General features: G+C 41.9%; 1 protein-coding gene across 2 annotated transcripts in view; it reads left to right on the top strand.

Annotated features, from left to right (window-relative positions):
- Positions 1-12,186, top strand: part of NUSAP1 (nucleolar and spindle associated protein 1) — a 354,820-nt gene that overhangs the window by 5,851 nt on the left and 336,783 nt on the right. The window lies entirely within an intron of this gene.

Below are 12,186 nucleotides of genomic sequence, written 5' to 3' on the forward strand. Positions count from 1 at the left end.
CAAAGGCCTCTTCCCCACAACCCTGGCTGGTGGTTGTGGGGGTCTGCGGGCAGGGGGCTTATCGTAATCTGGAAGCCCCTTTTAACAAGAGGGACCCCAGATCCCGGCCCTCCCCTATATGAATGAGTATGGGGTACATGGTACCCTTACACATTCACAAAAAGTATAGTGAGAAAAAAGACAGGACACGGTCTTTGACAAGTCCTTTATTTAAAATAAAAAATGAAAATGTCTCCCGCAGCAGATCCAACGTCAATCAGGATGCCCGCCGCCGACCTGAAAAAAGGCTCCTTTTCTGACGATGGCTTCCAGCCGTCTGCCTGCCAGTCTTTAAATATGTAAGGGGTGGGGCCACCCGGGGACATCACCCGAGTGACCCTGCCCCATGTGACATCATGGATGTCACATGGGGTGAGGTCACATGCATGATGTCCCCGGGTGGCCGGGCCCTTTACAAATTTAAGAACTGTCAAACCACCGGAGCAGGCAGATGGCTGGAAGCCATCGTCGGGAGCAGAGCCTTCCTTTTTTTTTTTTCTTTCTTTTTTCAGGTCAGCGGCGGGCATTGTAATTGATGAAACAATGTTTCCTTTAACTCCAGGGAAGTGACAACTAATCCTGTGAGCTATAGTGAAGAAAAAAAAATCCGGCAATTGCATTTAAAAAATGATGTAGCGCCAAAACTAAATGTGCAAACACAATAAATAATATTAAAAGGTACATGATATATGAATAAATATGTGATAGATCCTTCAAGATCTAAAATAAGTGTCTAAAAGCATAACAATAACCTAAAGTGCATACGATGAAGCTGGTCTAGTCCAGGGACCCTCATATAGTGAGGACTTGTATAGGACTTATTTTAGATCCTGAAGGATCTATCACATATTTATTCATATATCATTTATGTACCTTTTTTAATATTTGTGTATTTGCACATTTAGTTTTGGCGCTACACCATTTTTTTTTATCATTTATTAACTTGTCCACATATAGGTAGAGGATAGGATGTTAGCAGCATATTGATTTAGGTTTCCATATTCGCGCAGGGGGATCCTTGTCGTCAAATTTCATTTAAAAATCGGTACCAGCATACACTTTGTATTGCAAAAAAAAATTTGTAAAAAATGTGCGTTATTTTCAATGGATTTTCATTTGTGAACCAAAAATTACGTTAACCGAGGTATTGCTGTATAACAAAATATTATGTAGCTGGTATAACTTTTTAAAATTAGTGATATTACAATGCAATTTCAGAATGTTACCAATACATAGACAACTACAGGAAAGAAACCTAGAATAATGATGGTACGTTACGCAGACATCCTGACGACTGGGCTCAGAGAGAGAGAGGGTCTTGCTTTTGTGTTATATACTCTTTGAAAAGACCACTCCTAGACTCGCCCACCCAGGTAAAGTCACACCCTTCCACATATGTTAACCTCTAATGATTGGGTTCAAGACACTGGTCAGTTTAGGTCACCAGTGTCTTGGAAATTCGCTTTTAACGAATTTCTCCTTACCGTGAGTACTCGCAGTTGGATGCGCAGCAATCCCCCATAAAGCTGTGCGAATCTCGCTTACCACGACTGCAGCTTAGCTCCACGATTCCTGCGCCTCCAACTGGTTTAGCTATCTCAGAATTGTGGGGAAATGGAGCTCCAGTTACCTGGGAATGATCACACGACACTCTCAGGTTGCTGTTGGAATTCACATAGAGAGCGTCTGTATCCTCAACCTCTTGTTTTATTACCAGTACACACACGCCTCCCCCCACACAGGAGGGGGGGTCAGGTCAATCCCCTCCCACAGAACAATGCAATGGGGAGTGTCTATACCCAGAATGTACATCCTGATTGGAGCATAGCCTTTCCTTTTATCTATCACCAGTCCTCCCCTCCCTCCATGAGCTCTCTGAGGGAAGCAAACTTCCTATCCTATTAGCTCCTAGTAGTATGTCCATTCTCTGTACAAGCATCCCCTAGATTAAACAGTGCCAGTCTGTATCTGAATGGGCCCGATACGATCTTTATTAAAACGCATCCATCCAGATACAGTTTCAGGTTGGTAATGGCTTGTAAGATATACATGAGCCTACACACGGAGTTCGCACTGCTTGGCGCCTTGAGGTACGAAGTCCATGTGGTACTATGCTGCTGATATGTGGATACAGGCCCGCGGCCTACCGCCGGCGGCATTTGCATTGAATGCCATGGTGGTATACACGCCGGTCTATAAGCGCAGATCTGCCATCTCATCCATTACCGAGCTGAGTACTGTAATACATACATTGTAAATGCACATGGCCCAATTGCAGCCTTCAGAGCTTTAATTAAGCCACACGAGAGACATATGAATAACACTAATATGACACATTTAAAGTTCAACCTGTAAATACAAAATTTCCATGACACCAGCTGTTAAAAAGACAGAAGTCCCAGCTGCCTTCCTTCCTCCTCACTTCAAGCGAGTCCTTTTGATTGTAGTTATTTGTCACATTCCCCTTTAGTGCTATTTAACATGACAGCCAGAGAATTTCAAGGGTGACTTATACTTAGACGCCTATCAAAAGTTCACAATAATGTCCATGAAGGTAAAAATTATTGTAGGCCCAAAATATCCATTACAATGGCTGCTACTATTTTCTAGATCTTTCTAAGGCTTTCAGGTTTACGGATCTCTGAAAGTGCGCCCCCTAACCCCTTGTTGGCTCTCTTGTGATTGCAATAGAGTTAAGTGAAGAAAAAAAAATGTTTAAAAAACCCCTATACAAACACACAGCATAAGAGCACACATGTTTATGTTCTTTGTAAACATAACTTGCACAGTCCCCATGAAAACTACACCCTTTGTATGGAAATAAGCCAGAATTCAATATGCAGCATATGACACATACTCTTTACACTCCTTTTATAGGGCAATCCCAATATTTCTCATTTCCACACGATCCCAGACTTCTCCATATGGGCCAGACATAGAATTACCCTACTCAAACATATTATGCCACAGGGCTCTCTGTTGCCCTTCAACATGCAAAGGGACCTCTACCGTCTACCTAACCACATTTTTTTTAGGTTTCTGCAGCTTCATCATGCAGCACATGTACAATTTGTCCGTATCATTTCTTCTGACCTGCTGGAGCACCTGTTATCATTTGAGGACTTCCCCCTGAAAGTCATGATTTTCTCCCGGGATCGGTTTCTCAACTTAATTGCCTTTGCTGGGTTTACTATACCCCCCAACTTCCATCCATTATACACTACACCGTGTTCCAAATTATTATGCAAATTATATTTTTCTCATTTACTTAAATAATTGATGTAAATAACAGCATAATGCTCATGTTATCAACTATTAAGCGTAAAATTCAAATTTTATTGAACAAACCTGATAACAGTATTTTTTTTAAACTTAAAACACTTACAATGCACTGTTCCAAATTATTACGCACAGTAAGTTTCGAAACACTTTATAGGTTGTAAAGAACTGAAAATTGTCATTTGTTGTGTTTGCAGCACTTTTACTGAAATCAAAAGCTATTTCAATCAAACGTTTAACAACATTTTAACTTTTTAAACATTTTAACAGGTCACGTTACATATTAACATAGGACCCCTTATTTGATAGCAGCTTCACAAGCCTTGCATCCATTGAACTTGTGAGTTTTTGGACAGTTTCTGCTTGAATTTGTTTGCAAGATGTCAGAATAGCCTCCCACAGCTGCTGTTTGGATGTAAACTTCCTCCCACCCTCATAGATCTTTTGCTTGAGGATGCTCCAAAGGTTCTCAATAGGATTGAGGTCACGGGAGGATGGAGGCCACACCATGACTTTCTCTCCTTTTATCCCCATAACAGCCATTGATGCAGAGGTATTCTTTGCACCATGAGATGGGCATTGTCATGCATGAAGATGATTTTATTACAGAAAGCATAGTTCTTCCTTCTGTACCAGGGAAGAAAGTGGTCAGTCATAAACTCCACATACTTTGCAGAGGTCATCTTTACACCTTCGGGGGCTCTAAAGGGGCCGACCCGCTCTGTTCCCATGATTCCGGCCCAAAACATGACCCCACCACCGCCTTGCTGAGGTTGCAGCCTTGTTGGAACAGGGTGGCCGTCCACCAACCATCCACTACTCTATCCATCTGGACCATCCAGGGTTTCACGGCACTCATCAGTGAACAGGACTGTTTGAAAATTAGTCTTCATGTATTTTTCTGCCCAATGCAGCCGTTTCTGCTTGTGAGCATTGGTTAGTGGTGGCCGAATAGAAGGTTTATGCACAGTTGTAAGACTCCGTGGGACTCCAGAGGCACCAGCAGCTTCAAATATCTGTTTGCTGCTATGTAATGGTATTTTAGCAGCTGCTCTCTTGATCCGATGCATGGATCTGGCAGGAATCTTCCTCAATGTGCCTTTTATCTGCACGAACCCATCTGTGCTCTGAATCAGTCACAAATCTCTTAATAGTGCGATGATCACGCTTAAGTTTTCGTGAAATATCTAATGTTTTCATACCTCGTCCAAGGCATTGAACGATTTCACTCTTTTCGGCAGCAGAGAGATCCTTTCTCTTCCTATTGCTTGAAAATGGTGCTCTGCTTAATAATGTGGAACACCGTCCTTTAGTAGTTTTTCCTTAAATTGGGCTCACTGGCCAATCTAATTATCACAGGTGTCTGAGATTGTTTTCAGTAATCGAGCCCTGACACATAATGCCATCCATGAGTTAAACTGAAAAACAAACTATTTCATCTTTGTGACACTTAAATAGAATTTGCATAATAATTTGGAACGCAGTGTATATTGGCAAAAGTATTGGGACACCCCTCCAAATCATTGGATTCATGTGTTCCAATCCCCTCTATGGCCACGGGTGTATAAAATCCAGCACCTAGGCATGCAGACTGCTTCTACAAACATTTTGTGATTTAAAAAGGGGTTGCTCTCAGGAGCTCAGTGAATTCAAGTGTGGTACTATGATAGGTTGCCACCTGTGCAAACTTCATCCCTGAAATTTCCTTGCTACTAAATATTCCAGTCAACTGTTAGTTGTATTATAACAAAGTGGAAGCAACTGGGAACAGCAACTCAGCCACAAAGTGGTAGGCCACGTGAAATGACACAGCAGGGTCAGCTCATGCTGAAGCACACAGTGCGCAGAAGTCGCCAGCTGTCTGCAGCGTCAGTAGCTAAAGACGTCCAAACTTTGTGGCCTTCAGATTAGCACAACAGAGCGTAGAGAGCTTCATGGAATGGGTTTCCATGGCCGAGCAGCTGCATCGAAGCCTTATGTCAAGTGTAATGCAAAGAGTTGGATGCAGTGGTGTAACGCACGCTGTCACTGGACTCTAGAGCAGTGGATACTCTCTGGAGTGACCAATCACGCTTCCTTATCTGGCAATGGAGGTGTCTGGATATGGCAGTTGCCAGGAAAACTGTATACTTGGTGAAATGCAGTCAGGCAAGTAAAGTTTGGAGGGGGATAATGGTGTGGGGTTTCTTCTCAGGGGTTGGACTTGGCCTCTTAGTTCCAGTGAAGGGAACTTTTTAGGTGTCAGCATACCAAGACATTTTGGCCAATTTAATGCTTCCATTTTTGTGGGAACCGTTTGGGGATGGTCCTTCCTTTTTCAACATGACTGCGCACCAGTGCATAAAGCAAGGTCCATAAAGACATGGATAAGCAAGTTTGGGGTGGAGGAACATGAGTTGCCTCATCCTGACCTCAACCCAATAGAACACATTTGGGATGAATTAGAGCAGAGACTGCGAACCAGGCTTTCTCGCTCGACACCCGTGCCTGATTTCACAAATGTGCTTCTGGAAGAAGGGTCAAACATTCCCATAGACACACTCCTAAACCTTGTGGACAGCCTTCCCAGAAGAGTTGAACCTGTTATGCTTGCAAAGGGTGGGCCAACTCAATATTGAACCCTATGGACTAATATTGGGATGCCATTAAAGTTCATGTGCTTGTAAAGGCAGGCATCACAATACTTTTGGCAATATATTGTAGCTGCTTATGGGCAGTTTGGGGCATAATGGGCTCTTCAGCTGCAGTGGTGGATGTGGGTTCTGGGTGCTGGCCTGCCACCTATGTGGGTGCTGCCACGTGCATCGCAGGCCCCGCCTTCCTACCTGCTGTCTGTGTCTTTCCTTGCCTGTTCCCCGCAGTTTCAGCCCATCCATTTGAGCCTGGGGGGGGTGCCCAAGTTTCCTCCTGGGGTTTGGGGGCTCAGCTGTGCCCACCAATGTTGCTCTGGTCGCCGATGGCCGTGATTTTGGAGACTTCTTGTGGCTGACATGCTCAACAGCCATTTTGCCTGTGCCCAAGTGTTTATCTGGGCTATGGGAGCTGGATGGGGGAGGTCTTAAGTGTAGGACATCTCTTTTTTGTTCCTGTATATCTGAGAGCGTGGAGGCGGTCCCTGGGACTCCTTGCATGCGGCTGTGTGTGGGAAACGGTCTGCAGGACATGTGGATGACACTGGCAGCTTCTGGTGGTGAGTCCTCCCTGGGGGTTCCCTCTCTCTGCTGGGCTCTGCCTGGGGGTGTTTTTTCCTGATAAACAGTGCTTTAAATGAATAAAAATAAAAAATGAAAAATGAAAATACTCTATTGACAACTACAAAAATAAAGTCCAGACCCTAAAGTGTTCTCCAAATAAAGGCTAATTTTCATAGCAATGAAAAAACAAGTGTCCAAACGATTGTAGTTCTTCCAATATATTCTACGGCAATAAACCCTCAAAAAAAGAAAAAAATCTCATAGTGCATTATCCTTTAAATATCATAAATATAGTGACTCAAGTGACATAAAACCAAAACTATTATTTTGTGATAAAAAGTGAATAAAGTGAGAAAAAATGGTAAATCCAAACAGTGAAAAACACTTTGTATGTGAATCACTTTTCAGTGCTCATATTCACACTAACACTGTAACACTTCTAATAGTGGTAAGGAATGCATACCCTTACCAATAATCAAAACCAAAGATGCTTTCAATATCATATATGCTGGTGGGAGATGACCCTCTTGTAGAACTCCCCAATATCTACGTTCTCTTCATAGCGTATCCAGATCCATTAACCATGATACTCCATGTATCCCCATATATCCGGCACCATATAGATGTAAACGATATGAGGGACAACATAATGTAATCCCGCAAACAATGTTAAAATCCAATAAACTTTAATATAGCTGCTCACATTAACACTTTAAAATCGCATAAATACCAAGTAGAAACCTGCTGCCATCCAGGAAAAACATCCAGAGATCTGAAGTTGTACTTTGCCCTTTTACAAAATGGCCGCCGGTCAACTTCCGGTTCCCGTGTGCGTCTTGACGTCCCTTACCTTGACGCGTTTCGTCGACTTAATCATAAGGGATCTAAGGGACGAAACGCGTCAAGGTAAGTGATGTCAAGACTCACACGGGAACCGGAAGTGGTTTTATGTCACTTGAGTCACTATATTTATATTTAAAGGATAATGCACTGTGATTTTTTTTTTTTTTTTTTTTTTTTTTTTTTTTGAGGGTATATTGCTGTGGAATATATTGGAAGAACTACAATCCTTTGGACACTTGTTTTTTCATTGCTATGAAAATTAGCCTTTATTTGGAGAACACTTTAGGGTATTTTTTCATTTTTTTTATTCATTTCAAGCACTTTCTGTTTATCAATTGTTAAGTCTTCAGGGGTGAAGGTGTTGTTGGTGCTTTGGGGTTGGTTGTATATTTATAATATTAGAAAGTGGTTATAATTTCTATATAGGTGTTTTTTCCTGCCCTGGTACCACGTGGGGTTCCGAATTGCAGCAATGCCCACCTGGGTGTGTGGTCTCTTTGGAGTCTCAGGAGCACACTTCACTGTAGCCAGTCCTGGAGGTGGTGGGTCCTTCAGTCCCCTTAACGTACCAAAAAATGGCAGATTATAAATGGCATTTGCAGCAAGGTGCACATGATAGGGCAATGCACATCACAAACAAACACATATAAGAACTGATAGATTAAGAGCAAGTATGCTTGGAGGGAGCCCACCCCTTCCTAACCTCCCTAGCGGTCTGATTATGTCAATATTTTTGAATGTCAAAGCGGTACATTGTTTTGCATAGAAATTTGTTTTATATTGTAGGCCTGTAATTCTTAGGAATAACTCACTTAAATCTGTCCTAACAAGAGTCTAGTAAACATCCCGGGTATTATGAAGTTTGAAACACTAAATCATAAATTATTATAATACATTTTAATACAATAATGTAATCAACCCAAGAACACTAAAACTTGAAATGGAGCACTAAGTTTGCACATCACTGAGCTCAGTTGCAGAATTGTCGCTGACATATCTTTCAGTGTATGATGATGAATTGCCCCACAAATTGCTATCTCTCAATTCTGCAAGTGATTCTAATTCACTATCGCTGTTTTCTAGCTGCTCTAAAACCACTTTTGACCTGAAGGGATGCTTTTTGGATGCCATGGACGTTCCCAAGTTTCCAGGCAGAAAGAATGGTAAAAGTGCAGGCAGGGCACTGGACAAAGCACTAGGGACAAAACTGAGGTGAAATGGTTTGATACAGTAATGTAATCCTAACAGATTACAATATATTGTGTGTATGTAATGTTTTTATTTATTTTTTTTTTTAATCTCCCGCCGGTTCTGCCCCCCTGTGTTGCGACGTGGTGGATCCCCCATTTCCAGGCTTAACAAGGCCACGGTGGCTCATTTCATGTTCACCATTGCTTGGTTGGCGCTTTGGTACGTGTTGACCACAGCACAAGTGTATCAGACATTGACTAAATCGACCCAAAGTTGTGCGTCAGGCCTTGACTTCTACCCAGATGCCCCAAGTGTATCTAGAACTGGAGGACCAGTTGGTCAAGGGATTAAAGTAAGTTTGTGATGTGTCCCGTAATGCAACTCCATTTCTCCAAACTTTCCATTTGGCAGTGGTGCTGTGGAGGGTCCTTGGCTCAAATGTTGGTCTGCTGAACATGCTTCCAAAAAAAAATGGTGCATATATGGAATGGGTGCCAGACCAAATTATAAGAGTCCATATTCATTTATTGGTGTTAAAAGACAGCCACTGTGTCCTGTCTTCTAGGTCTGCCAATTTGGTCTGGATCTGTTGTTGATCTGTATGCTGGTCTTTCCATGCTTCCACTAAACCGTTATGGGCTGCCAGCACATTCTCCATTTTTATGCTCAATATGTACCACTCTCTTGTAAAGCATTTTCAGAAGAGTTATTGTTGGCTAACATATTGACCATGTCCAGATTGAGGAAGTGCTGAAGGGAGATCAGCATCTCCTTTGGGTCAAAAACTGAGTAGAAGCAGGGAAATTCTCTAGGGGTTCTGTGGGAGGAAAGGAGATGGCTTTACCATTCCCTGCTCCTCTCCTTCAGTGTCCCCTTGCTTATCCTTTAGTTTTAGCCGGGATACTGGTGCTGGAACTATTGGGTGGCGGTTCTCACCTCACCAGAGCGCTGAGATTAAAGGCAAATCACTGTGTAGATGGAGGAAGCCGAAATGCTGCAGTTGGAAGCAGTCCTTCTGCATCTCAGTGCGTCATCTCCGCACCATCTTGGATTTACCTTTCCAGTGCAGCAGAGAAGTCTGTTAGTTGAAGTGGTGCTGACTGTTGGAAACCCCACTTTGCCATTTCCAGGATGTCGGGGAGTTGGCACTACCCAAAGCAGTGGTGGACTGGTGCCTCAGTTGCTCACAACAGCTGCTCTGGAGGCCTTGGACCTGGAGAAGTAGAAGTATACTCACCTAGGTGGCATATAATCTGTTGCTGCATCTGTCGTCCTCTGCACTAAGAACGGAGTTATCATACACAGCTGATCTCTCAGTGCTCGCCCTCTTTTCAGTCATGCCTGTCAGTGACCAGCTCTCTGCTCTGCCCCTCCAGTGCTCACTGGAGAGCTGGGCTGAGGAGGGGAGGGAAGGGCTGGCTCAGTCTCCCATCGGCTCAGCTGAGCCAACTGCCGATCCAGGCATTTGAGTGGATTTGGGACTTTCCACAGCCTGAACCAGTTGGGATCCACTGGTCCAAGCCTGCCAAAGCTGTGGATCACAACTGGTCCAGGCTGGGGAAAGTTCCAAATCCACTCAAATGCCTGGATCAGCAATTGGCTCAGCCTGCTCTTGGCTGAAAATGGGTCATGAGTGCAGAACAAACTGCACTCCTGTGATCCATAGGAGAAGTAGCTTTTGGCAATACTTTGTTTAAATTTTCTTTAGGCAAAAATGCTAAGGTGTGAGTCCATTATTAGTGAGTTATACTTTTTTACTGCTATTGTTCACTGTTCATTTTGTGGAGGGGTTTAGCCGCTAGATGGGGCTTTGCATTTGCTTAGTGTCCAAGTTTCTAGAGATCAGAGCATATACTCGGAGGTTTAGAATTGTGTATTATGAGGGGTGTAAAATTCCATTTATTGGAGCCCTGAAATCTGCAGTACCTGTCTTGGAATTCACATGTGGATGTTTGGATGTCTTCCCACACCTATTAGGCATCTGCTGGATTACACTCATTACGACTATCTTGTGTGCAAATGCATTGAGTAGCTTTTGTAAGTAATTTGATATTGTTGCCTCGGCAACATTTTTACTCTTGTCCTAGAACAATCTTGTGTTCTTTGTATACCCAGAAATAATCAACAGCACTCCTGAAGAAGTGATAATTCTTGCAAAACCTGTTGAGCTTCTACCTAAATACATCAAGAAGCCCCGTCTAGCACTTTGCTAAGTTATGGCTGACGCACGGTACTTGGGGTCTTTATGATACCAGGGTAGTTCAGAAAGTTGTTTTAATATGTTGTAATTATGAACAATGTTTTATATGTGAATTTTCATTAAAATTGTCTGTTTTAGCAGAAAAGTGTAGTGCTTATAAAATCCATGTCCCCCTAAAATTTCATAGTATTGCCAGTATCTAGGATGACACTTTTTTTTTTTTTTTTACAATCGTTATGCACCCTGTGATGGAGTTCTAAATTTCAACTAACGTGTGGATGTCTGGATCCTTCACACATATGGTCAATGCCACACAGAAGCTGCAAGTTGTTTTGGCGGTTTACCTACCCACACTTATTTACTTGATTCTATACAGATTATAAACGTAATAAGTGATTATAACCTTTTGTCTATACCTGAATTTAGCCAATAGTGTTAATATTAAAAGATAACCACTGTGCAAAAAATAAAGATCTAATTTATTTACACATCAAGGAAGCTTTCTATTAATCAAATAAAAGAAAAATATAATACAGAATGTTATCAATACAAAGGCTACAAGAAAGAGATAGTTACAAGAAAAAGACAGAGCACTGGTGATACATTACAGCCATCCTGATGTTCTGAGGTCTGTGCTGTGGAAGGCACATGGCACGAAAGGGAAGGGCTCTTTTGTTTTTGTGTTATACACTTTCCAAAAGACCATCCCTAAACCCACCTACCCAAGTAAATCACACAAATGGGTGGGCTTCCGAGCAATGGTCAATTTAAATAAAAGAACAGGAAATTCAAGTTGCCTTCCATCCCCCTCAGCTCCATTGAGTCTTTTGCAGTGTAATCCCCCAACAGTCAATAACCTTCATGAAGATGTAGGCCCAAAATTTCCATTACAAATTATACATGGAATTTGTTTAAAACATTTAGTGGTTCCCTTTGATATATGGTGGATTGAATGCCTATGCAAGTTTTAGATTAACTATTTTCTTATGGAATAGATTGCATTTCTTCAGTTACTCTTGTTCTGATGCTTTTTGTTCTTTCATATTACTTATAGGCTATGAAAGCGACAGTGTAGCTGACTATACAAAACATAGAATCAGAATCTGTTAAATGTTTTGCAGCTATGCAAGGTCCTTGAATGTTTTTTTTTTTTTTTTTTTTTTTTTTTTTAGCAGATTATAGACTGCATGATGTGCTGTGCATTATATGCAACAAGGCTATATAATTGTCTGATATTGTTATAATTGCTAAATTTACAGTGTATGAAACAGAGCTTACCATTTTGTCTGTATATAAATGTATCTTTGGAATTTGCTTGATTTCCTGCACATAGGGATATGAACACCCATGTTGAAAAGTATTTATCTAGTACAACATCTTACCCAAGACACCATGATGGTATACAGAGATCTGAAATCTTTGAATACTCATAAGGTTTAG

The sequence above is a fragment of the Staurois parvus genome, unplaced genomic scaffold (genome assembly GCF_062004578.1).
Source record: "Staurois parvus isolate SC_StPar_1 unplaced genomic scaffold, SC_StPar_1.0 ptg000406l, whole genome shotgun sequence".
In the NCBI taxonomy this organism is placed as follows: Eukaryota; Metazoa; Chordata; class Amphibia; order Anura; family Ranidae; genus Staurois; species Staurois parvus.